We start from the raw sequence: 27290 nt of genomic DNA, 5'->3' as shown, positions 1-27290 counted from the left end.
GGGTTGCCATTTCCTTCTCCTTGCAATTCAGGGGACTCTCAAGAGTCTTCTCCAGCACCACATTTCAAAATCATCAATTCTTCAAAGCTCAGCCTTCCTTATGCAACTTTCACATCTGAAAAGACCATAGCTTTGACTATATGGATCTTTGTCAGCAAAGTGATGTCTCTGTTTTTTAATATGCTATCTATGTTTGTCATACCTTTCCTTCCAAGGAGCAAGTGTCTTTTCATTTCATGGCTGCAGTCACTGTCCACAGTGATTTTGGAGCTCAAGAAAGTAAAATCTGTCACTGTTTTCACTTCCTCCACTTCTATTTGCCATGAAGTAATGGGACCCAATGGCATGACCTTAGTTTTTTGAATGTTGAGTTTTTAGACAGCTTTTTCACTCTCCTCTTTCATCCTCATCAAGAAGCTTTTTAGTTCCTTTTTGCTTTCTGCCATTATAGCGTTATCATCTGCATATCTGCAAAGTGAAAGTGAAAGTTGCTCAGTCATGTCCGACTCTTTGCGACCCTATGGACTATAGCCCACCAGCTCCTCTGTCCATGGAATTCTCCAGGCAAGAAGACTGGAGTGGGTTGCCATTTCCTTCTCCAGGGGATCTTACTGATTCAGGGATCGAACGCATGTCTCTTATACCTCCTGCATTGGTAGGTGGGTTCTTTACCATCTCATCCATCAGGGAAGCCTGTATATCTGAGGTTGTTGATATTTCTCCTGGCAATCTTGATTTCCTTTCACCTTGCTCAAAATCTCCCTCTGAGAGGTACTCCTACCACAGAGCTGGCTCAGGCTTTCCCACAAACAATGCAGAATACCTAGAACAGGGATCACAAACTCAAATACTTTTGAGGTCAGTCGAGTAATAGATGTGGCAAGGCTGAAAATGTTAAATTATAGAATAATGTTGGAATGCAGAGAAAATGCATGTCTTAGGTGTCTTCCCCAGAAGGAAGTGATTTATTAAGGATTGTCTGAAGAAACTGGGTAGGGGATGGAGGAAGAAGGACAGGGAAGAGGAAGAAACCAAGCAAGTGTTCAATTTCACAGTCTGTGCCTACAGGCGAGGTGGCTCCTGGAGCCCAACTCTAGCTTTTCAAAAATAGTCCATGCAGGGCCTGACACTTAGCATAAAAGCATGTAGAACCCAAAGGAGGGGCACTAGAGTCAGTGTAAGAGGTTCAACAGGAGCTGGGGGATGCATTGCCATGTTCTCAGAATCTCTTTATGTTTATTCAATGTGGTCTTACTCATGAACCCTACCCTTTGGTTCATGGTGGGGGTGGGGAGTAGAGAGGGAGTTAAATTAACGGTTAATTCTACCTGGCTTAAAGATTATAGCAGTGTCTTTAGTTGTTGCTCTGTCTTCTCAGATAGAAAAGTTTCTTACTTACCCCTCCCTGCTTGCTTTTCTTAAGACAATATCCTCAGATCTTAGGGGTAGAGTATCTTAGACACTCCTGTGGTGACAGAGAAGGGTTGGGATATCCAATTGAGGTGTACTTTGACCTCTCTGGCCTCTGTGATCATAGCTCTAGTCCTGTTTACAAGTAGCCTGGATATCATTCACCTCCGGTTTGGTCTTCTTGTCGTATTAGTCACAGTCTGGGGTAACCCCTCCAACCTGGCATCACAGTGACCTTCACTGATTGTAGATCTCGCTGGGTCTATGCTGCACATTCCCTCCAGCCTACAAGCTCAGCAATCACAGGTCCATTTAGTGTCCACTCACTCAGACAGCAACTTTTAACTCACCCACACTATGTGGGGAGCCCTAGAGGCAAAAAAAATTTTATTGTGGCAAAAAATGTATAACATAAAATTTGTCATTTTAAGTGTACAAATCATCAGCATTAATTTGATTCACAGTATTATTGGACTTCCCTATTGCATAGGAGCCTGGAATGTCAGGTCCATGAATCAAGGCAAATTGGAAAGTGGTCAAACTTTCCAAGAGTGAATGTCAACATTCTAGGAATCAGCGAACTAAAATGGACTGGAATGGGTGAATTTAACTCAGATGACCATTATATCTACTACTGTGGGCAGGAATCCCTCAGAAGAAATGGAGTAGCCATCATGGTCAACAAAAGAGTCCGAAATGCAGTACTTGGATGCAATCTCAAAAACGACAGAATGATCTCTGTTCGTTTCCAAGGCAAACCATTCAATATCACAGTAATCCAAGTCTATGCCCCAACCAGTAATGCTGAAGAAGCTGAAGTTTAATGGTTCTATGAATACCTACAAGGCCTTTTAGAACTAACACCCCCAAAAGATATCCTTTTCATTATAGGGGACTGGAATGCAAAAGTAGGAAGTCAAGAAACACCTGGAGTAACAGGCAAATTTGGCCTTGGAATACAGAATGAAGCAGGGCAAAGACTAATAGAGTTTTGCCAAGAAAATGCACTGGTCATAGCAAACACCCTCTTCCAACAACACAAGAGAAGACTCTACACATGGATATCACCAGATGGTCAACACCAAAGTCAGATTAATTATATTCTTTGCAGCCAAAGATTGAGAAACTCTATACAGTCAACAAAAACAAGACCAGGAGCTGACTGTGGCTCAGATCATGAACTCCTTATTACCAAATTCAGACTCAAATTGAAGAAAGTAGGGAAAACCGCTAGACCATTCAGGTATGACCTAAATAAAGTCCCTTATGATTATACAGTGGAAGTGAGAAATAGATTTAAGGGCCTAGATCTGATAGATAGAGTGACTGATCAACTATGGACTGAGGTTTGTGACATTGTACAGGAGACAGGGATCAGGACCAACCCCATGGAAAAGAAATGCAAAAAAGCAAAATGTCTGTCTGGGGAGGCATTACAAATAGCTGTGAAAAGAAGAGAAGCGAAAAACAAAGGAGAAAAGGAAGTATATAAGCATCTGAATGCAGAGTTCCAAAGAATAGCAAGAAGAGATAAGAAAATCTTCAGCGATCAATGCAAAGAAATAGAGGAAAACAACAGAATGGGAAAGACTAGAGATCTCTTCAAGAAAATTAGAGATACCAAGGGAACATTTCATGCAAAGATGGGCACAAGAAAGGACAGAAATGGTCTGGACCTAACAGAAGCAGAAGATATTAAGAAGAGGTGGCAAGAATACACAGAAGAACTGTCTAAAAAAGATCTTCACAACCCAGATAATCATGATGGTGTGATCACTCATCTAGGGCCAGACATTCTGGAATGTGAAGTCAAGTGGGCCTTAGAAAGCATCACTATGAACAAAGCTAGTGGAGGTGATGGAATTCCAATTGCTGCTGCTGCTGCTAAGTCACCTCAGTCGTGTCCGACTCTGTATGACACCATAGAGGGCAGCTCACCAGGCTCTTCCATCCCTGGGATTCTCCAGGCAAGAACACTAGAGTGGGTTGCCATTGCCTTCTCCAAATTCCAGTTGAGCTATTTCAAATCCTGAAAGATGATGCTGTGAAAGTGCTGCACTCAATATGCCAGCAAATTTGGAAAACTCAGCAGTGGCCACAGGACTGGAAAAGGTCAGTTTTCATTCCAATCCCAAAGAAAGGCAATGCCAAAGAATGCTTAAACTACCACACAATTGCACTCATCTCACATGCTAATAACGTAATGGTCAAAATTCTCCAAGCCAGACTTCAGCAATATGTGAACGGTGAACTTCCAGATGTTCAAGCTAGTTTTAGAAAAGGCAGAGGAGCCAGAGATCAAATTGCCAATTTCCGTTGGATCATGGAAAAAGCAAGAGAGTTCCAGAAAAACATCTATTTCTGCTTTATTGACTATGCCAAAGCCTTTGACTGTGTGGATCACAATCAACTGTGGAAAATTCTGAAAGAGATGGGAATACCAGAACACCTGACCTGCCTCTTGAGAAATCTGTATGCAGGTCAGGAAGCAACAGTTAGACCTGGACATGGAAAAACAGACTGGTTCCAAATAGGAAAAGGAGTGTGTCAAGGCTGTATATTGTCACCCTGCTTGTTTAACTTCTATGCAGAGTACATCATGAGAAACGCTGGGCTGGAAGAAGCACAAGCTGGAATCAACATTGCCGGGAGAAATATCAATAACCTCAGCTAAGTAGATGACACCACCCTTATGGCAGAAAGTGAAGAGGAGCTAAAATGCCTCTTGATGAAAGTGAAAGAGGAGAGTGAAAAAGTTGGCTTAAAGCTCAACGTTCAGAAAATGAAGATCATGGCATCCGGTCCCATCACTTCATGGGAAATAGATGGGGAAACAGTGGAAACAGTGTCAGACTTTATTTTGGGGGCTCCAAAATCACTGCAGATTGTGACTGCAGCCATGAAATTGAAAGACGCTTACTCCTTGGAAGAAAAGTTATGACCAACCTAGATATAATATTCAAAAGCAGAGACGTTACTTTCAAGACTAAGGTCCGTCTAGTCAAGGCTATGGTTTTTCCAGTGGTCATGTATGGATGTGAGAGTTGGACTGTGAAGAAAGCTGAGCGCCGAAGAATTGATGCTTTTGAACTGTGGTGTTGGAGAAGACTCTTGAGAGTCCCTTGGACTGCAAGGAGATCCAACCAATCCATTCTGTAGGAGATCAGTCCTGGGATTTCTTTGGAAGGAATGATACTAAAGCTGAAACTCTAGTACTTTTTCTACTTCATGTGAAGAGTTGCCTCATGGGAAAGGACCCTGATGCTGGGAGGGATTGGGGACAGGAGGAGAATGGGATGACAGAGGATGAGGTGGCTGGATGGCATCACTGACTCGATGGCCGTGAGTCTGAGTGAACTCTGGGAGTTGGTGATGGACAGGGAGGCCTGGCATGCTGCGATTCATGGGGTTGCAAAGAGTGGGTCACGACTGAGCGACTGAACTGAACTGAACTGTAGCTCAAACGGTAAAGAATCTGCCTCCAATACAGGAGACCAGGGTTCGATCTCTAGGTCGGGAAGAATCTCTGGAGAAGGGAATAGCAGTCCACTCCAGTATTCTTGCCTGGAGAATTCCGTGGACAGAGAAGCCTCACCAGCTACAGTCTGTGGGGTCACTAAGAGTCAGACATGACTGAACGACTTTATACAACACACATTATACAACCATCATTACTATCTCCAAAACTTTTTCAACATCTGAGACAGACCTTCTCATTACTCCCTTTTCCCAGGCCCTGGTCATCTCTAATCTACTTTCTGTCTCTATAAATCTACCTATTCTAAATATTTCATGTACATATAATCATACAATATTTCAATATTTGTCCTTCTGTGTGTTTGGCTAATTTCACTCGTCATAATGTCCTCTAGATATATCTATTCTGCAGCAAGGATGAGAACTTCATCCTTTTTTTTAATGGCTGGATTATATTCCATTGTAGGCATATACCTAATTTTGTTCATCCATTTATCTGTTGGTGGACCCTTGGGCTGTTTCTATTTTTTGGCTATTGAGACTAATGTTGCAGTGAACATTGTTGCGCGAGCATCTTTTTGAGTCTGTTTTCTATTTGGGGGAGGGGGAGCAGGAAGCTAGTAGGGAAATTGCTAGATCATATAATCATTCTATGTTTAGCTTTTTGACGATCTGCCAAACTGTCTTCAATAAAGGCTAAATCATTTTATATTCTAAGCAACAATGTATGAGAGCTCCAATGTCTCCACATCACCACTAACAATGGTTGTTTTCTGTTTTGTTTCATTTTTATAATAACCATTCTGTGTGTGTGTGTGTGTTACTCACTCAGTCCCATTCAACTCTTTGTGACCCCATGGACTGTAGCCTGCTAGCTCCTCTGACCATGGAATTTCCCAGGTAAGAATACTGGAATGGGTTGCTATTCCCTTCTCCAGGGGACCTTCCCAACCCAGGGATCGAACCCAGGTCTCCTGCATTGCAGGCAGATTCTTTACCATCTGAGCCACCAAGCAATCTTAATGACCATTCTACTGGGTGTGAAATAGTTTTGATTAGCATTTCTCTGTTGACTGATGATGTTGAACATCTTTTCATATGCTTATTGGCCATTTGTGGATCTTGGGAGAAATGTCTAAGGCCTTTGCCTCTTTTACATTGTGCTGTCTATTCTTTTGTCAGAGACAGATTTTTAGACAAGTGTGAGAACAAAAGAAAAAAAAAAAAAACACCTTATGCCTTCAAGTGGACCTTACAGAATCTACATATTTATCTGGAAAAGGAAGGATGTGTAAGACACGCTCACACCCTGGCCTAAGGCCTTGTGCCTCTTTATTCTTCCCTGGTGTGTGTGTGTGAGTGATAGGGATAGTCATGACCTTTGTTTAGAGCAGTACTTCTCAAATTTTACTTCATATCCGCATCACCTGGGTATGCTGCTAAAGTGCAGATTCTGGTTCAGTAGAGCTTTAAACAAGCTCCCAGCTGATGCTAATGCTGCAGGTTCATTGCTTACAGTTGGATTAGCAAGGCCTTAGAGAACAATTTTGGAGAAGGCAATGGCACCCCACTCCAGTACTCTTGCCTGGAAAATCCCATGGGCGGAGGAGCCTGGTAGGCTGCAGTCCCTGGGGTAGCGAAGAGTCGGACACAACTGAGCGACTTCACTTTCAATTTTCACTTTCCACTTTCATGCATTGGAGAAGGAAATGGCAACCCACTCCAGTGTTCCTGCCTGGAGAATCCCAGGGACGGTGGAGCCTGGTGGGCTGCCGTCTATGGGGTCGCACAGAGTTGGACACAACTGAAGTGACTTAGCAAGAGCAGCAGCAGCAGAGAACAATTTACATATTAAAAATGTTTTGTGAAGATTTTCAAATAGTTTCTGGGCCAAACATGGCTTTAGGAAGCAGGTTCCACACTTGAAAAATAACAGCATACTATTAGGATATCACTAAAGATATCTATGGCATGTCTAGTACAGGAGTCCCAAAGTAAAGTGCTTATTGAGGTCAGTCTAGGGTGGGATGGAGATTACCTAGCTGGAGAACCTCTGCCTGTTTATAGGAGGTACTGCTCTTTAATATCAATAACCTCAGATATGCAGATAACACCACCCTTATGGCAGAAAGCAAAGAGGAACTAAAGAGCCTCCTGACAAAGGTGAAAGAGGAGAGTGAAAAAGCTGGCCTATCAACATTCAAATAAGGAATATCATAGCATCCAGTCCCATCATCTCATGGCAAAAGATGGGGAAACAATGGAAACAGTGACAGACTTTATTTTCTTGGGCTCCAAAATCACTGTGGACAGTGACTGCACCCACGAAATTAAAAGATGCTTGCTCCTTGGAAGAAAAGCTATGACGACCCTAGGCAGCATATTAAAAAGCAGAGACATTACTTTACCAACAAAGGTCCAACTAGTCAAAGCTGTGTTTTTTCCAGTAGTCATGTATGAATGTGAGAGTTGGATCATAAAGAAGGCTGAGTGCCAAAGAACTGATGCTTTCAAACTGTGGTGCTGGAGAAAACTCTTTCTCCAAAGAGTCCCTTTGACTGCAAGGAGATCCAACCAGTCAATCCTAAAGGAAATCACCTCTGAACATTCACTGGAAGGATTGATGCTGAACTGAAACTCCAACGTTTTGGTCACCTGATGCAAAGAACTGACTCATTGGGAAAGACCCTGATGCTGTGAAAGATTGAAGACAGGAGAAGAAAGGGACGACAGAGGACAAAATGGTTGGATGGCATCACTGAATCGATGGATATGAGCTAAGGAAGCTCCAGGAGATGCTGAAGGACAGGGAAGCATGGCGACCTGCAGTCCAATGGAATCACAAAGAGCTGGACATGACTGAGTAACTGAACAACAACTGCTCTTGAACTATAGCTGATGGTTCTGTCAAGTCAGCTTATTTCTCTTTCTCTGTTCTTTTCTTGTCACAGCAGATATTAGGAGTGACAGACCAAAGAGTGTGAGATGACAGAAAAGTTACAACTCAGCTAGGCTCAAGCAGACAGATATTTTATTAGACAGGTGCTCCAAAAACACAGGAGCAAGCTGATCTCAAAGGAAGTCCTTCTCATTTTTCCTATTGAGCCTGTTTGGCTTCTTGCTTTCATAGTGCCAGTCTCCTTTTGGTTATGGTGTGTGCAGAGTAGATCTTATACACATCACCAGTCAATGAAAGGGAATGCAGTGGGGATACACTCAAGGCCAATTGACAGTTGTAAGCTATACAACAGCAGACTACGTTATTTATGTCTTCCCATAATTCAGTTCAGTTCAGTTCAGTCGTTCAGTTGTGTCTGACTCTTTGCGACCCCATGAACTGCAGCCCACCAGGCCTCCCTGTCCATCACCAACTCCTGGAGTTTACTCGAACTCATGTCCACTGAGTCAGTAATGCCATCCAGCCATCTCATCCTCTGTCGCCCCCTTCTCCTCCTGCCTTCAGTCTTTCGCAGCATCAGTGTCTTTTCACATGAGTCAGCTCTTCACATCAGGTGGCCAAAGTATTGGAGTTTCAACTTCAACATCAGTCCTTCCAAAGAATATTCAGGACTGATCTCCTTTAGGATGGACTGGTTGGATCTCCTTGCAGTCCAAGGGACTCTCAAGAGTCTTCTCCAACACCATAGTTCAAAAGCATCAATTCTTAGTCACTCAGCTTTCTTTATAGTCCAATTCCCATAATTCAGTCTGTTATAATTAGATATAGAATATTTATGAGCCCTGCTGGGCTCTTAACTACCTGTTTACTTGGAGAATCCCCTGTGTTTATTTTGTATCCACTATGTGTGTAGGGCACATGTGCAGGAGTTGAAAGGTCTCTGTGGTTACTTTGTAGCATATCTGTGAGCTCTCCTGGGTGTGTCTGGGATGCATCTTAGAGATCAGCTTGCATCCCTTTCAGCCAGACCTCCTCTTGTCGCTCATGTCTAACTTCCCACATAACAGTTCCCAGGCAGAAATGCTGGCCCAGGATGCCCATGTTTTCCATTTTATAAAGGAGAAGAGGGATATAGAGAATATTTTGTGAAATCCTCTGATTTCTAAATGTTTTCGATTCATTTTTTTTTTCTCCAGCAGTCTTCAAGCTAAACAAAACAAGTCTGTTAGCCATATGCAACCTTCAGGGTGCTGGCTTATTCTTTCCGGTCCAATGTTTTGCTGGACCCTCAAGAGATACAGAAAAATAGGACCTGATTTTGAGGCAAGAGGTAGATAGGTCTGCCAAGGTAAAGTGATTGGAGATTCATTCCCTGTGTACCGAAACTCCAAAATATTAATAGCGGGACAAGCGAGAGAGGAGGCTGGGCTCTGGCCAGATAGAAGATAAGAGACCCCATATTTCTCATTCTTGAAGTCAGAAGACCTCCCCGACTATGCAATGTAGAAAGGCTCCTTGGAGGTCAAAAGGGGAGTGATGCTAACTATCCATAGGCCTCTTAAATAGAATCCATCTTGGCTAAGAGATGAGTGCACATACATGGCAGGATCCTGAGATATACCACATATGGACTTTGAACCAGGCAAATAAAAATAATTGGCCAAAGGAAACCCAGAGGAAATGTCCCATAAAAGTAATTCAAACTGCCATGAGAGTGGGACTTTCTCAGAATCTGCCCATGTGTCTCTCTACATGTAGTATCCTCCTTTTCCTCCTAATAAATATTTACTATTACTTTCCTTGTTAATGAGAATTCTATGTTTTGCAAAGCTTAAGGGCTAGGGCCAGTCACTGACCATTGATTGTTTTAGTGGTTAGGATTTGATGCTCTCACCACTGTGACCCGACCTCAGACTCTGGCCTAACTGAAACCTGCTTCAAACTGCTGTAGGTCAAGGCCACTAGCAATCAGTTTTAGCTCTTAAGGTGACTGTAACCTTTCTGGGAACTAAGATATATACACATGAGGCCAGGGAGCAACACAAAGACAGGCATCTGCAAGTGTGAAAAACAAGATCCAAGCCATTTAAGGAAGTTGTGATCAAGCCCCAAAGAGACTGCAGATGATGATCTGTCTCTTGTCCTAATTTTCTTTTTTGCAGTTAAAATGATTTCTCCTGATGCACTCTCTCTTTTGGCTTACATGCAACAAGGGAGTGACATTTTTAAAAACTACACTTACATGTGATGAGATTATGCCAGAAAAACTAATCAAATGAGACAATAAATATAATGTGCTTGGCAAAATGTGTGACATTATAGATGCTCATTAAATGTTAGTTTCTCCCATTTCCCTTTTAGATCTTGAGGAATAAAAATACAGCGCATATATGTATGTGTATATACATATGTGTGTGTGTGTACACACATATATATGTTATATTGGTGTCACTTTTGGGATTTCTTCCTTTATCAAGCAGCAGGCTTTTTTCTAGCTTTATTGAGTTATAATTGACATATAACATTGTATGAGTTAAAGTGTACAATATGGTTTGATACACATATATATTGTGAAATGATTACCACAAATAGGTTAGTTAACAGCTCCAGTTCAGTTCAGTTGCTCAGTTGTGTCTGACTCTTTGTGACCCTATGGACTGCAGCACACCAGGCTTCCCTGTCTATCACCAACTCCTGGAGTTTCCTCAAACTCATGTCCATTGAGTCAGTGATGCCATCCAACCATCTCATCCTCTGTCATCCCCTTCTCCTGCCTTCAATCTTTCCCAGCATCAGGGTCTTTCCCAATGAGTCAGTTCTTCACATCAGGCAGCCAAAGTACTGGAGTTTCAGCTTCAGCATCCATCCTTCCAATGAAGTTAACAGCTCCATCACCTCACATACTACCATTTTTAGAAAATGAGAACTAAGAGATTTACTCTTAGTTTACTCAAAGATTTACTCGTTGTGACTCTTAGGTCGCAAAGAGTCGGATACGACTGAACGACTAACACACACACACTCTTACATCTCTCCATTTAGCCCACTCAGCAGCAGTTGTTTTATTGTATGGTCTGACTGTACTGAAACCTTAATGTACCACACGAATAAATGCAGTTAACTAGTCTTACTGGAAAATGCTAGGCAATTAAAGGGTCAATCTGAAACAGACACAAGATCGGGAAAACAATTATTTTTGACTTAATAGTTGCCAGAATTAATCAAATCATAAATGTGCATAATTTGCTATTTTTAAAGTGCTTATTCTTAGGAGTTCTTTACTATTGATTTCATTCTAAGTGAATCATTATGAAATACTTATGAAGAAAATTACTTTTAAGCCATGTGTTTATTTTAAAATATAATTTATTATTTTTGCAGGCAATAAAAATGTGCTATGTTGGTTACAACATACTCTGATTGGTGGGAATGCATGCTCTAAATAGGAATGCATTTTTTACTGAACCAAAAAAAAAAACAAAACCAGACTAAAACTGCCTTTAGATACATACATATATATGCATATGTATTGATAATAGGTATGTGTTAGTCACTCAGTCATGTCCAGTCCTTTGTGACCCCATGGACTGTAGCCCACCAGGATCCTCTGTTCATGGAATTTTCCTGGGAAGAATGCTGGTGTGGGTTGCCTTTCCCTTCTCCAGAGGATCTTCCTGACCGAGGGATTGAACCCAGTTCTCCTGAATTGCAGGCAAATTCTTTACCATTTGAGTCACAAGGAAAAGCATATATATATATATAAAGTTTATATATATATATATGGTTTATATATATATGAATTTTATATATATATAAAGTTTATATATATATGTAAAGTGTATATATATATATATATATATATATATATATATATATATATATATAAAGTTTTTGTTGTTGTTTTCTGGGAATGCTGTGTCAGAGACTGCAAAATGATAGTTATTTCTCCATTCTACATTTATAGGCTTTTAGTAAGAGTCTCCTTCCTTCCTGTTTCTTGAGGTGGTTTAGGACTCCTTCCCCTGGCTTTTTTGAATGAAACATAGGAGTATTTTGAGTTTATCTTGTTTTGACATTTATGAGACTAGAAGAGAAGATGTTGATTAATTCAAAGAAGATCCCCTTCACCAGGCTAAGCTTCACAAGGGCAGAGAATATGTATTTTTTCTCTTTGTTTTATTTTTTTCATCACAGTAACCTCAGATCCTATGTATAGTCTAACCTCAGCTGAGTTCAGCTGCTAGGAAGAGAGATAAAAAATAACCGTAGTTGAAACAAAACAGATTTGTTTTTCTTTTTTCTAAAAGAAGTTCAGAGCTAGGCAAATCAGATGACTCTCATGATTATTGGGGACCCAGTGTCCTGAATATTCATTGGAAGGACTGATGCTGAAGCTGAAGCTCCAGTACTTTGGTCACCTGATGTGAAGAACTGACTCATTTGAAAAGACTCTGAGGCTAGGAAAGACTGAAGGAGGCAGGAGAAAGGGATAACAGAGGATGAGACGGTTGGATGCCATCACTGACTCAATGGATATGAACTTGAGTAAACTCCAGGGGTTGGTGATGGACAGGGAGGCCTGGTGTGCTGCAGTCCTTGGGGTTGTGAAGAGTTGGACACGACTGAGCAAGTGAACTGAACTGAACTGAGGGTCCTTTTATTTCCTTTGTTCCGCCATCCTATTCCAAGACGACTGTCCTTGAGGTACTTTATGATCTAAGATGACTGGACCTCCAGTAGAGGGCAAGAGAAAGGAGGAAAGGGCTAAAGCTCCTTACCTACTGTCTATGTTTTGAGAAGCCTTTCTGAAAGTCCCATGCAACAGCTTCCACTTTTCTCTCACTGGCTACAACTTTGTAACATGCTGCTGCTGCTGCACAGCTAAGTCGCTTCAGTCATGTCTGACTCTGTGCGACCCCATAGATGGCAGCCCACCAGGCTCCCCCGTCCCTGGGATTCTCCAAGCAAGAACACTGGAGTGGGTTGCCATTTCCTTCTCCAATGCATGAAAGTGAAAAGTGAAAGTGATGGCCACCCCTGAATAGCAAGGGAGTCTGGAAAATGTGGTCTTTTTGATTGGGCATGTTGCCATGCTGAAAGTGAAAGTCACTCAGTCATATCGGACTGTTTGTAGCCTGCCAGGGTCCTCTGTTCATGGAATTCTCCAGGAAAGAACTCTGAAGTGGGTTGCCATATAAGCATCAATAAAAACGGTGTTCTCATACTAATAAGGAAAGAGAAAGTGGTAAAATGAGATTAATAAGGACAATTTAATCAGTTTTTCATTAAGTGAAATTTATTCAATTTATAAGATTGTTCTTCAAGACTCCTTCCCATCCTTTTTTTTTAGTCAAAAATGTTTCTAAAAAATTGAAATAATGGTAGATTCTCCCTTACTCCCCAATGTTTTTATTTGACCTAATAAAAAGTAAACTCTTTTAGTCCTCTAATATTATTAACATTTTACTGGCCCACATCTAGGGAGCTCCTGGACTATAGAGGTGAGCTGTGAGATTTCTCCCAACTCCAGGATAATCCGGTGGTTCTGTGTCTTCAGTGCACCCTATATGCTTCATGCCTTCTGCTTGGGAGGTGCTTATGAGGTATCCACTGATTTATCAAATAGTTTTATCCAAAGTGCTAATTCCCAGTGACACAAAGAAGAGCTGCCACCTCTAGTGCCTTGATCAGGGCTTGCTTTGCAGTAAGGAATAGAAATTCATGGAAGTCAGAATAAGTGAAGGAGTGATTGTTGCAAGGATACAGGGGAATCTCATGGACAACTAAAACAGAAAAATTAGCGTGCTCAGTTTGCAACTGGGCTTAAACATGGAAAGTTGGAAATGGAAATTACCCTCTGTCTCACATGGAATAACATGATCTTTCAAACTTCTCTGTTTTTTTCTGCCAACCAACTTTGTTTGCTACTTAAATTTTTCCTTCCCTCAGTAACTATGGTTGGCATGAGGTTTGGCTTCTGTGATGCAGGGGTGCTACAATCAATCTCAGTGCTGCAATTGCAAATTACCCAACAAAAGTTTAATTGGTTCAGCAAATATCAGGTTACTATTTCTGATTCAAGTAGTTGTGTCAAGGAGTTGGGCAATTAGTACAAATATGTCTTTCTAAGGTTCGTTCTTTTCAACAGGACCTACGGTATGAGCATGTTGAGGGAAGTGGCAGTACCAGGCAACAGTTATAATACATTTCCCTCTTCCTGTTAATTTCCACCTCTGGCAGCCCTCTGTTTCCTGACCTCAGATCCTCTTCCTCCTATCAGGGTGGCAGATCAAAGACCTTCACTATTACTTGGACCATTTCATTAAAAAAATTATTTATTTGGCTCTGTCAGGTCTTTATTGCCATACACAGAATCTTCATTGCATCACGCAGTATCTTTTATTTTGACACACCAGCTCTCCCTAGTTGTGGCCTGTGGGCTCAGAAATTGTGGCTCACGAACTTCAGAGCGCTGTGGTGCAGCTTCACAGTGCCGTAGCACATGGCTTAGTTGCTCCACAGGATGTGGGATCTTAGTTCCCTGACCAGGGATGGGACCGATGTTCATGCATTGCAAGGCAGATTCTTAACCACTGGACCACGAGGAAAGTCCCTACTTGGAGCATTTCTCTATGCATTTCATGCACAAACATTATCACTACTGTTTTCATTTCCATATTGTCAGCATTCATTTCCTCATTCAGAATGTTTTATAAGGAAAGCAGTGCAGTGATGAACATGCATAGCCTTTGGGGTCACATCACTCCTCCCCCACCGCTACACACTAAAACCTTGAGAAGTGGTTTGGTACCCAGATTGGGGCATAAGCAAGAGAATGGCAAGTAATTAGAAGCCCCTGAGTCAATCTACTTGTATTTGAAGATACAATATCTATTAGTAGAGATTGCTCTGTGCATCAGCTTCTTAATCTGTGAAACTGCAATATTATCTACAACATAGGGTCACTGTAAGAAGTAAAAATAATCAGCCTAGGGCCTGGGACTTAAACACTTATTAAATAGTCATAGATGAGATACCAGCAGCAAATATCAGAGTCAAGGACAAGATAGTGTTAAGTGTTGTGAGAGCTGGAAACCAGGTGGTATCTGGACTAATTCTGGAAATATGAGTCTTACTACAATGGCTATAAATGCCAGCAAATTTGGAAAATGCAGCAGTGGCCACAGGACTGGAAAAGGTCAGTTTTTATCCCAATCCCTAAGAAAGGCAATGCCAAAGAATGCTTAAACTACCACACAATTGCACTCATTTCACATGCTAGCAAAGGAATGCTCAAAATTCTCCAAGCCAGGCTTCAGCAATATGTGAACTACCAGATGTTCAAGCTGGTTTTCGAAAAGGCAGAGGAACTAGAGATCAAATTGCCAACATCCGCTGGATCATGGAAAAAGCAAGAGAGTTCCAGAAAAACATCTATTTCTGCTTTGTTGATTATGTCAAAGCCTTTGACTATGTGGATCACAATAAACTGTGGAAAATTCTGAAAGAGATGGGAATACCAGACCACCTGACCTGCCTCTTGAGAAACCTATATGCAGGTCAGGAAGCAACAGTTCGAACTGGACATGGAACAACAGACTGGTTCCAAATAGGAAAAGGAGTACGTCAAGACTGTATATTGTCACTCTGCTTATTTAACTTCTGTGCAGAGTACATCATGAGAAACACTGGGCTGGAAGAAGCACAAGCTGGAATCAAGATTGCTGGAAGAAATGTCATTAACTGCAAATATGCAGATGACACCACCCTTATGGCAGAAAGTGAAGAGGAACTAAAGAGCCTCTTGATGAAAGTGAAAGAGGAGAGTGAAAAGTTGGCTTAAATCTCAACATTCAGAAAATGAAGATCAAGGCATCTGGTCCCATCACTTCATGGTAAATAGATGGAGAAACAGTGGAAACAGAGGCAGACTTTAGGTTTTTGGGCTCCATAATCACTGCAGATGGTGACCGCAGCCATGAAATTAAAAGACGCTTACTCCTTGGAAGAAAAGTTATGACCAACCTAGACATCATATTAAAAAGCAGAGACATTACTTTGCCAACAAAGGTCTGTCTAGTTAAGGCTATGGTTTTTCCAGTAGTCACATACAGATGTGAGTTGGACTATAAAGAAACTGTGGTGTTGGAGAAGACTCTTGAGAGTCCCTCGGACTGCAAGGAGATCCAACCAGTCCATCCTAAAGGAAATCAGTCCTGAATGTTCATTGGAAGGACTGATGCTGAAGCTGAAACTCCAATACTTTGGCCACCTGATGCGAAGTGCTGACTCATTTGAAAAGATTCTGATGCTGAGAAAGATTGAAGGCAGGAAGAGAAGGGGAGGACAGAGGATGAGATGGTTGGATGGCATCACTGACTCAATGGACATGAGTTTGAGGAAACTCTGGGAGTTGGTGATAGACAGGGAAGCCTGGCATGCTGCAGTCCATGAGGTCGCAAAGAGTCGGACACGACAGTGACTGAACTGAACTGAACAATGGTGGAATCCAAAACAGTTGATTTTATTTGCTTACTGAATGCTTCCTTTGTGGCTAAGCTGGTAAAGAATCCACATGCAATTCGGGAGACCTGATTCAGTCCTTGGGTTGGGAAGGTCCCCTGGAGAAGGGAATGGCTACTTACTCCAGTATTCTGGTTTAGAGAATTCCATGGACTGTATAGTCCATGGGGTCAGAAAGAGTCAGATTGTCTGAGCAACGTTCACTTGCACTTTACTGAATGCTGAAGGAGGATTTGGTATTGTCGGTTGCAGCACTCAGCTGTGATGTTTATTCCTAATAGAATATAAAGATTCTAAAGGGTGGATTCCATTAGAATAGATTCTATTTCTAAGGATGAAACAGTTTTCGCCTATGCATGCCATTTTTCATTTTTGCTCTATTACTTAAATGTGATTTGACTCTATACTGTAATCAAAATTGTTTCTAGAAGCACACATACTTAATTTTATATTGAGTTAAAAATCGGATTCATATCTAGGTATTTTTCTCAGGAAGCTTTTCAGGCACTTTACAGTGTGCTCATCTCCTTACTGCTTAAAGTATTAGGATAGCTCCATACATGTGGATGCCAGATAAAATGAATGTCTATAGTGAAAGTGAAAGTACAAGTCACTCAGTCGTGTCTGACTCAGAATTTATATGATACATGTTACCCATTTAAGTCTGCTGCTGCTGCTGCTGCTAAGTGGCTTCAGTCATGTCCGGCTCTGTGCGACCCCATAGACAGAAGCCCACCAGGCTCCACCGTCCCTGGGATTCTCCAGGCAAGAACACTGGAGTGGGTTGTCATTTCCTTCTCCAATGCATGAAAGTGAAAAGTGAAAGTGAAGTCACTCAGTCGTGTCTGACTCTTAGAGACCCCATGGACTGCAGCCCACCAGGCTCCTCCATCCATGAGATTTTCCAGGCAAGAGTACTGGAGTGGGTTGCCATTGCCTTCTCTGCATTTAAGTCTAAATTAGGCTTAATATGATGTTATTTCATATTCTGTTATGAGTCATGCAAGTCTTTACTAACTACCAAATTTAAAAGACATAAAACTACAATGGGTACTCCCAGGTGGTTCTAGTGGTGAAGAACCCACCTGCCAATATAAGAGAGGTAAGACATGCTAGTAAAGTGATGCTTAAAATTCTCCAAGCCAAGCTTCAGCAATATGTGAACCGTGAACTTCCTGATGTTCAAGCTGGTTTTAGAAAAGGCAGAGGAACCAGGGATCAAATTGCCAACATCCGCTGGATCATGGAAAAAGCAAGAGTTCCAGAAAGACATCTATTTCTGCTTTATTGACTATGCCAAAGCCTTTGACTGTGTGGATCACAATCAACTGTGGAAAATTCTGAAAGAGATGGGAATACCAGACCACCTGACCTGCCTCTTGAGAAACCTGTATGCAGGTCAGGAAGCAACAGTTAGAACTGGACATGAAACAACAGACTGGTTCCAAGTAGGAAAAGGAGTATATCAAGGCTGTATATTGTCACCCTGCTTATTTGACTTCTATGCAGAGTATATGATGAGAAATGCTGGGCTGGAAGAAACATAAGCTGGAATCGAGATTGCTGGGAGAAATATCAATAACCTCAGATACGCAGATGATACCACCCTTATGGCAGAAAGTGAAGAAGAACTAAAGAGCCTCTTGATGAAAGTGAAGAGGAGAGTGAAAAAGTTTTCTAAAACTCAACATTCAGAAGACTAAGATCATGGCATCCAGTCCCAATCACTTCATGGGAAATAGACAGGGAAACAGTGGGAACAGTGTCAGACTTTATTTTTCTCGGCTCTAAAATCACTGCAGATGGTGATTCCAGCCATGAAATTAAAAGACGCTTACTCCTTGGAAGGAAAGTTATGACCAACCTAGACAGTATATTAAAAAGCAGAGACATTACTTTGTCAACAGATGTCCACCTAGTCAAGGCTTCGGTTTTTCCAGTGGTCATGTATGGGTGTGAGAGTTGGAATATAAACAAAGCTGAGTCCAGAAGAATTGATCTGTGGTGTTGGAAAAGACTCTTGAGAGTCCCTTGGACTGAGAGGAGATCCAACCAACCCATCCTAAAGGAGATCAGTCCTGGGTGTTCATTGGAAGGGCTAATGTTGAAGCTGAAACTCCAGTACTTTGGCCACCTGGTGCAAACAGCTGACTCACTTAAAAAGACCCTGATGTTGGGAAATATTGAGGGCAGGAGGAGAAGGGGACGACAGAGGATGAGATTGTTGAATGGCATCACGGACTAAACGAACATGCTTTTGGGTGGACTCCAGGAGTTGGTGGTGGACAGGGAGGCCTGGCCTGCTGAGGTTCATGGGGTCGCAAAGAGTCAGACACGACTGAGTGACTGAATGGAACTGAAGAGATGCTAGTTCTGTTCCTGGGTCAGGAGGATCCCCTGAAGAAGAGCATGGTAACGGACTCCAGTGTTCTTGTCTACAGAATCCTATGAACAGAGGAGCCTGCTGGGATATGGCCCATAGGGTCAAGAGTCGGACACAACTGAAGCAATTTAGCACAGTACAACACAAAACTATAATACAGCAGGACCTGAATTAACCCTCAGTTCAGTTCAGTCACTCAGTCGTGTCCGACTCTTTGTGACCCCATGAATTGCAGCACACCAGGCCTCCCTGTCCATCACCAACTCCCGGAGTTCACTCAGACTCATGTCCACCGAGTCGGTGATGCCATCCAGCCATCTCATCCTCTGTCATCCCCTTCTCCTCCTGCCCCCAATCCCTCCCAGCATCAGGGTCTTTTCCAATGAGTCAACTCTTCGCATGAGGTGGACAAAGTATGGGAGTTTCAGCTTTAGCATCATTCCTTCCAAAGAACACCCAGGACGGATCTCCTTTAGAATGGACTGGTTGGATCTCCTTGCAGTCCAAGGGACTCTCAAGAGTCTTCTCCAGCACCACAGTTCAAAAGCATCAATTCTTCGGCGGTCAGCTTTCTTCAGTAACAGAACATATTTTCTCTAAAGAAATACACAGTTTAGTTGCTTCCTTTGCTGGTAAACAAACTTAAACTTGCTCACATATGTCACCACAAAAATGACTTTCTTCCTAAGGGCAAGGGGCCATGATGAATGTCACTCAAGTATGTAGCTCTCTACATAAGCTCTGCTGTGGATCTGCCTACATTGAACTAGGCACACATCAAACAAACACAGACCTTTTTAGCTGACAGAGAATATTTTCAAGAATATGTTTAACATCTCATTCCTTGATACAGCTACAGTTCTTGCTGTCCCAAATTGTAGATAGGGGTCCTTTTGTAGCTCCTTGATTGAGTCTTTTAGGCCTCCCTGGTAGCTCAGACGGTAAAGCATCTGCCTACAATACGGAAGACCCAGGTTTGATCCCTGGGTCGGGAAGATTCCCTGGAGAAGGAAATGACAACCCACTCCAGTATTCTTGCCTGGAAAATCCCATGGACTGAGGATCCTGGTAGGTTACAGTCCATGGGGTTGCAAAGAGTCGGGCATGACTGAGGGCCTTCACTTTTAATTAAAAAAAAAATTTTTTTTTGTTACCATTATCCAACACACTAACTTCCTTACTTACAAATTTAAGAGATTATCTAATCCCTGAATCCAATTTATTTGGTAAAGTGGGTATTCCTTCATTAAAGAAGGCCGAAGGTGCCTGGTTATTTTTATTATGTGCGTAACTTGCCTTGTTTTTTGAAAGCACCTGTAAAATTGTAATTTTACAATTGTAAGTCATAGATTAAAAAAAAAGTTAAATCTTAAAAATGTTTCCTCAAAAAATTTTTTTTCAACAACTTAAACATCTATGAAAAAACTTCATGCATTACTAGGTTCAAGAATTAAAAATCCACCAAGACACGCTAATACTAACGACAAAAATGGAAGCTTGTTTTTTTTAAAAAAAGATGTCTTCCATTTAAGTGGTTTAAATGCAGCATAGAACTGATTTGAACCCAATCAAACACTGTATGGAACTGATTTTACTGGGGTGAGGGATCCAAAGAAAGATTCCCTTTTTTATGTGACTATACCTAGAAAATAATATTCTAGGCTTTGTTCAGTGGTTTTACATTCCTGACAAAGACTCAATTTTTTTAAAAAATTTTCTGCATTTTGAACAGAATCTTGAAATTAAGCAACAACCTATTAAAAAACCCAGGGTTTTTCCCCTTCAGGTCCTTCCTGCGGTCTACTTGAAGCCCACGACACCAGCTTAGTGCTCAGAACAACTAAGGCAGCCTCAGCAGGACCCCTCGCCTAGGCCCGCCCCAACGGACCGACTTCCGGCCGAGCCTGGGCCCGCGTCCCGCCCCACGAGCACAAGATTCGTCGGAATTTTCCCGCGACGCCGCCGGGGTGTAGGGTAGGGTCGCTGGCCAAGCCCCAGAGTGCACTGCGAATACGTGCGCGCGCGGCTCAGCTGCCGAGCAGCCGCGGGAAAATTCCAAAAAAGTGAAAACAAAACACAAAAACCAATACGAAGCAAAGTCAAATTTTCAAGCCACAGAACCCGGGCGGTTGGCAGCCTTTCCGCCACTGCCCACACTGCTGAAGTTGCTCTGGCGCGGACCACCGGTAAGAGAGAGGCCGCAGAGCGCGAGTGAAGGCGTCTGCCTCCCTCGGGGGTCTGGCCAACACGTCAGCTTGAGGGTGTGGGTTGGGGTAGGGGGGAAAGACTCGCGAGAACGTCCGCTGCGCGCACCGCATCTAGGTGAGTGAGCAGGGCTCGGGCGGTGAGAGGGGCTGCGAAGTGGGTAGGGGTTTGAGGTGGGGCCAACCCTGGGGGGCGGGGCCGCAGGCGAGGGGTGTGGCTAGAGGGCGGGGCAGGCTCGGGGGGTGGAGCCGACCGAGGGGTCGAGCGGAAGGGACCCCCCCCAGAGCTGTGGGAACTGGGGGTTGCCGTTTTGCTTCTTTCTGTTCATTAAGCGGAGGCAGCTAGGTCTTCTTAAAAGGACAGGAGCAAAGGTGACTTTCTTTGCCCTGGATCCTTGGGCGCTGTGAAAAGCTCGCCATTTAAAATTCATCACCCTTTAAAGCTGGCCGCCTGCTCGCCGCACCGCCCCCCGCCAGTGCTGGGTGGTGGGGGCCCAACTAGAGGAGCCCGGGGCGGTTTGTTACCCTTCCTGCTTTTCCAGCTTTGCATCTTAGGAGGAGAGGAGGGTTCTGATGGGCGATCATTTCCCAGAAACATTTTGGAATGGCAGGCTAAATAGCGTCCAAAGCCTTTGGGAGGTGTTTTTGTTTTTGTTTTGGAGAGGTGGGGAGGTTTGTTTAGCTTGCTTTTTCGGTAATTTTTTACGTGGACGCGTTTACAACATGAACCCTCTATGGTCATGTTGCATGGGCTGGAAAAGTCCGGAGAGGGAAAAAAGATTTGGAGTTTTAAAAACAGGAAATTTGGGACCAGAATGTCAAGGAAAGGCAGGAATTTTCCAGCAAAGACCTGTATGTGCTGCTGTGTTTGTCGTAATCTGAAATTGTTGGAAAGCTCTTGGGCTCCTGGCTTCATTCTAACCCTTTTCCCATTTAATGCATCATAACTGAGATATGGTTGACTTATTTATTACATTAGTAAGGCACTTTTGGGCCACCACTATTCAGTTCTTTCCGGATGTCACTCACCTTTAGTGGTGTGCAGCTCAAAACATTTTTTCATTACTTTCCTCAGGAGGAGAGGAAAGATTGTTACAAATGGTAGAATTCATACCACCTGTCAGGATTACTTGTACAAAAACTTTGATAGAAAACAATCATTGTGAGTTTATCCATTAAACTTAAAATGCTATTTCAATCTAATATACTGCACTAGATTCGCAGGGAAGTAAGCCCTCATATAAGTTATTCATATGTGTACAAGAAAGACTGCATCAGAAAAGAATTTGCTTTTCCTGGTTATATCAAGGCCTCTTTCCAGCAGAGTAAAAGTTAGATCCTGCTTCTTTAAAATTGAGTTAATTATGCCTTGGTATATTATATATTTTAATTCACCCTTTTCATTATTTAGTCATGTACTTCTTGATTGCTTGGAAAACACTTACTAAGCATACATGATTTTGGAAGATCTGAGTTTTCTGTAATAAAAACATTAACTTGATTGATTAGCTGAATGTGAAAGATGTGGTGCTGCTTGTATGTGAAACTGTGCGTGTACATTTAATAATAAATGGTACTTTTAACTAGTTCCATATTTCACCAAGTGGTTCCAGTAACAATTATACAAATTTTGTATTTATGAAAACCAGTTAAAGGTAGGCCAGCCTGGCCCGTAAAAAGTTGGATTGATTGTCCAGGCCACAGAGACAGCCTAGGAAACCTCACATCTGTGGCAGTTTCAGGTTGGTAGTGGTGGAACCTCAAGTCAGCCTGGAAATCAGCATCAAATGTATTATTATTATTTTTAAATTGAAGTATAGTCAATTTACAATACTGTTAGTTTCAAGTTACAGTGTTTTTGCAGATTGTACTCCATTATAGGTATTATAAGATAATGGGAATAATTTCATGTACTATACAGTATAGTTGCTTATCTATTTTATATGTAGTGGTTTGTATCTGTTAATCCCGTACTCTTAGTTTGCCCCTCCCCTCTTTCCTTCTCTGCTTTGGTAACCACAGGTTTGTTTTCTATATCTGTGAGTCTTTTTCTGTATCTATGAGTCTTTTTCTGTATTGCCTATACCTTCATTTTTATTATTTTTTAAGATTTCACATATAAGTGATACAATACAGTATTTTTTTCTTCTGTCTCATTTATTTCACTAAGCATAATATCTTCCAGGTTCATCCATGTTGCTACAAACTTCATTATTTTTTATGGCTTACTTTGACTGTGTGGATCACAATAAACTGTGGAAAATTCTGAAAGAGATGGGAATAACAGACCACCTGACCTGCCTCTTGAGAAACCTGTATGCAGGTCAGGAAGCAACACTTAGAACTGGACATGGAACAACAGACTGGTTCCAAATAGGAAAAGGAGTATGTCAAGCTGTATATTGTCACCCTGCTTATTTAACTTCTATGCAGAGTACATCATGAGAAATGAGCTGGAAGAAGCACAAGCTGGAATCAAGATTGCCGGGAGAAATATCAATAACCTCAGATATACAGATGACATCACCCTTATGGCAGAAAGTGAAGAGGAACTAAAACGCCTCTTGATGAAAGTGAAAGAGGAGAGTGAAAAAATTGGCTTAAAGCTCAACATTAAGAAAACAAAGATCATGGCATCCGGGCCCATTACCTCATGGGAAATAGATGGGGAAACAATGGAAACAGTGTCAGACTTTATTTTTTGGGGCTTCAGAATCACTACAGATGGCGATTGCAGCCATGAAATTAAAAGACGCTTACTCCTTGGAAGGAAAGTTATGACCAACCTAGACAGCCTATTCAAAAGCAGAGACATTACTTTGCCAACAAAGGTCTGTCTAGTCAAGGCTATGGTTTTTCCTGCGGTCATGTATGGATGTGAGAGTTGGACTGTGAAGAAAGCTGAGCGCTGAAGAATTGATGCTTTTGGACTGTGGTGTTGGAGAAGACTCTTAAGAGTCCCTTGGGCTGCAAGGAGATCCAACCAGTCCATTCTAAAGGAGATCAGTCCTGGGTGTTCTTTGGAAGGAATGATGCTGAGGCTGAAAGTCCAATACTTTGGCCACCTCATGTGAAGAGTTGACTCATTGGAAAAGACCCTGATGCTGGGAGGGATTGGGGGCAGGAGGAGAAGGGGCCGACAGAGGATGAGATGGCTGGAGGGCATCACTGACTCGATGGACATGAGTCTGAGTGAACTCCGGGACATGGTGATGGACAGGGAGGCCTGGCGTGCTGCGATTCATGGGGTGGCAAAGAATCGGACACAACTGAGCAACTGAACTGAACTGAATATTACATTGTTTCTATATAATCCACATCTTAATCCAGTCATCTCTTGATTGGGTACTTGGGTTGTTTTTGTATCTCAGCTATTATAAATAGTGCTGCTATCAACATTGGGGTGCAGGTACCTTTTCAAATTAGTATTTTTGTTTTTTCCAGAAACATACACAGAGTGAATCATATGGTAGTTCTATTATTAGTTTTTTAAGGAGCCTCCATACTGTTTTTCATAGTGGTTGGCACCAGGTTATATTTCTACTAATAGTGAAGGAAGGTTCCCTTTTCTTCACATCCCTGACAACATTTGTTATTTGTAGACTTTTTGATAAAGGCTTTTCTGATAGGTATGAGGTGATATCTCTTGTGGTTTTGATATGCATTTTTTATAATTAGTGATGTTGAGCATCTTTTCATGTGCCTGTTAGTCATCTGTATGTCTTCTTTGGAAAGATGTTTATTTAGGTCTTCTGCCCGTATTTCGATTGGGTTGTTTAGTTTTTGATGTTAAGTGGTATGAGCTCTGTACATTTACCTCTTGTCATTTGCATAATTTGCAAATATTTTCTCGCATTCTATAAGTTGTGGTTTTGTTTTCTTGATGGTTTCCTTTGTTGTGCAACAGTGTTAAAGTTTAATTGGGCGCCATTTTGGAGAAGAGAATGGCAAACCACTCCAGTATTCTTGCCTTGAGAACCCTATGAACAGTATGAAAAGGAATAAGATATGACACTGAAAGATGAATCCGCCCAGGTTGATTCAGTTCAGTTGGTCTGTTGTGTCTGACTCTTTGCAACTTCATGGATTGCTGCACACTAGGCTTCCCTATCCATGACCAACTCCTGGAGCTTGCTCAAACTCATGCCCATCAAGTCAGTGATGCTGTCCAACCATCTCATCCTCTGTCATCCTCTTCTCCTCCTTCCTTCAATCTTTCCCAGCACCAGGATCTTCTCCAATGAGCCAGTTCTTCACATCACATGGCCAAAGTATTGGATTTTCATCATCAGTGTCAGTTCTCCCAATGAATATTCAGGACTGATTTCCTTCAGGATTCACTGGTTCGATCTCCTTGCAGTCCAAGGGACTCTCAAGAGTCTTCTTCAACACCACAGTTCAGAAGCATCAATTCTTTGGCGCTCAGCTTTCCTAATGGTCCAACTCACATCCATACATGACTACTGGAACAACCGTAGCTTTGACTATATGGACCTTTGTCGGTAAAGTAATGTCTCTGCTTTTTAATATGTCACCTAGGTTTGTCATAGCTTTTCTTCCAAGGCAAAGTGTATTTTAATTTCATGGCTACAGACACCATCTGCAGTGATTTTGGAGCCCAAGAAAATAAAGGCTGTCACTGTTTCATTGTTTTCTCATGTATTTGCCATGAAATGATGAGACTGGATGCCATGATCGTTGTTTTTTGAATATTGAGTTTTCAGCCAGCTTTTTCTCTCTTCTCCTTTGGTTTCATCAGGAGGCTCTTTAGTTCCTTTTCACTTTCTGCCATAAGGGTGGTGTCATCTACATATCTGAGGTTGTTGATATTTCTCCCAGCATCATGATTCCAGCTTGTACTTCATCCAGTCCAGCACTTTGCATGATGTGCTGTGCATATAAGTTAAGTAAGCAAGGTGACGATATACAGCCTTGACATACTCCTTTCCCAGTTTGGAACCAATCCACTGTTACATGTCCAGTTATAACTGTAGCTTCTTGACCTACATAGAGACTTCTCAAGAGGCGGGTAAGGTGGTCTGGTATTCCCATCTCTTGAAGAATTTTCCACAGTTTGTTGTGATCCACACAGTTAAAGGCTTTAGCATACTCAGTGAAGCAGAAGTAGATGCTTTTTTGGAATTCTATTGCTTTTTCAATGATCCAGTTTATGTTGGCTATTTGATCTCTGGTTCCTCTGCCTTTTCTAAATCCAGCTTGAACATCTGGAAGTTCTCAGTTCATGTACTGTTGAAGCCTGGCTTGGAGAATTTTGAGCATTCCTTTGCTAGTGTGTGAGATGAGTGCAATTGTGCAGTAGTTTAAACATTCTTTGGCATTGCCTTTCTTTGGGACTGGAATGAAAACTGACCTTTTCCAGTCCTGTGGCCACTGCTGAGTTTTCCAAATTTGCTGGGCATATTGAGTGCAGCATTTTAATAGCATCATCTTTTAGGATTTGAAATAGCTCAACTGCAGTTCCATCACCTCCACTAGCTTTGTTCATAGTGATGCTTTCTAAGGCTCACTTGACTTTGCACTCCAGGATGTCTGGCTCTAGGTGAGTGATCACACCATCATGATTATCTGGGTCATGAAGATCTTTTCTGTATAGTTCTCCTGTGCATTCTTGCCACCTCTTCTTAATATCTTCTGCTTCTGTTGGTCCATACTGTTTCAGTCCTTTAATGACACTCCAGGTTTGTAGGTGTCCAGTGTGCTACTGGGGAGGAGTGGAGAGATAGCTCCAGAAAGAGAGCTGGGTCAGAGTGGAAATGACCCTCAGTTGTGGATGTATCTGGTGGTAAAAGTAAAATCTGATGCTGTAGAGAACAATATTGCATAGGAACCTGGAATGTTAGGTCCATGAATCAGGGTAAATTGGATGTGGTCAAGCAGGAGATGGCAAGAGTGAAAAATGACATTTTAGAAATCAGTGAACTAAAATGGATGGGAATGGGAAAATTTAATTCAGATGGCCATTATATCAACTACTGTGGAAAATAATCCCTTAGAAGAAATAGAGTAACCCTCATAGTCAACAAAAGAGTCCAAAATGCAATACTTGGGTGCAGTCTTAAAAATGACAGAGCAATCTCAATTTGTTTCCAGAGCAAGCCATTCAGCATCACAGTAATCCAAGTCTGTACCCCAGCTACTAATGCTGAAGAAGCTGAAGTTGAATGGCTCTGTGAAGACTTCTAGAATTTACACCAGAAAAAATAAAAAGGATGTTCTTTTCATCATAGAAAGTTGGAATGCAAAAGGAAGTCAAGAGATACCTGGAGTAACAGGCTGAATTGGCCTTGGAGTACAATATGAAGCAGGGAAAAGGCTAACAGAGTTTTGTCGAGAGAATACACTAATGATAGCAAAAACCGTTTTCCAGTAACAC

The 27290-nt window shown here is 42.0% G+C and overlaps 1 protein-coding gene across 1 annotated transcript in view; it reads left to right on the top strand.

Annotated features, from left to right (window-relative positions):
* The first annotated feature begins 20780 nt into the window (after positions 1–20780).
* FANCC (FA complementation group C) overlaps positions 20781–27290 on the top strand; it is a 320357-nt gene continuing 313847 nt past the window's right edge. Inside the window, exon 1 of the mRNA XM_052644871.1 lies at positions 20781–20878. The gene's annotated coding sequence lies outside the window, so the exon portion shown is untranslated. The remainder of the gene's footprint in view (positions 20879–27290) is intronic.

This window comes from Budorcas taxicolor, chromosome 8, assembly GCF_023091745.1.
Source record: "Budorcas taxicolor isolate Tak-1 chromosome 8, Takin1.1, whole genome shotgun sequence".
In the NCBI taxonomy this organism is placed as follows: domain Eukaryota; kingdom Metazoa; phylum Chordata; class Mammalia; order Artiodactyla; family Bovidae; genus Budorcas; species Budorcas taxicolor.
Note: the sequence above shows the minus strand (reverse complement) of the source record. Positions and strands in the feature narration are given on the sequence as shown.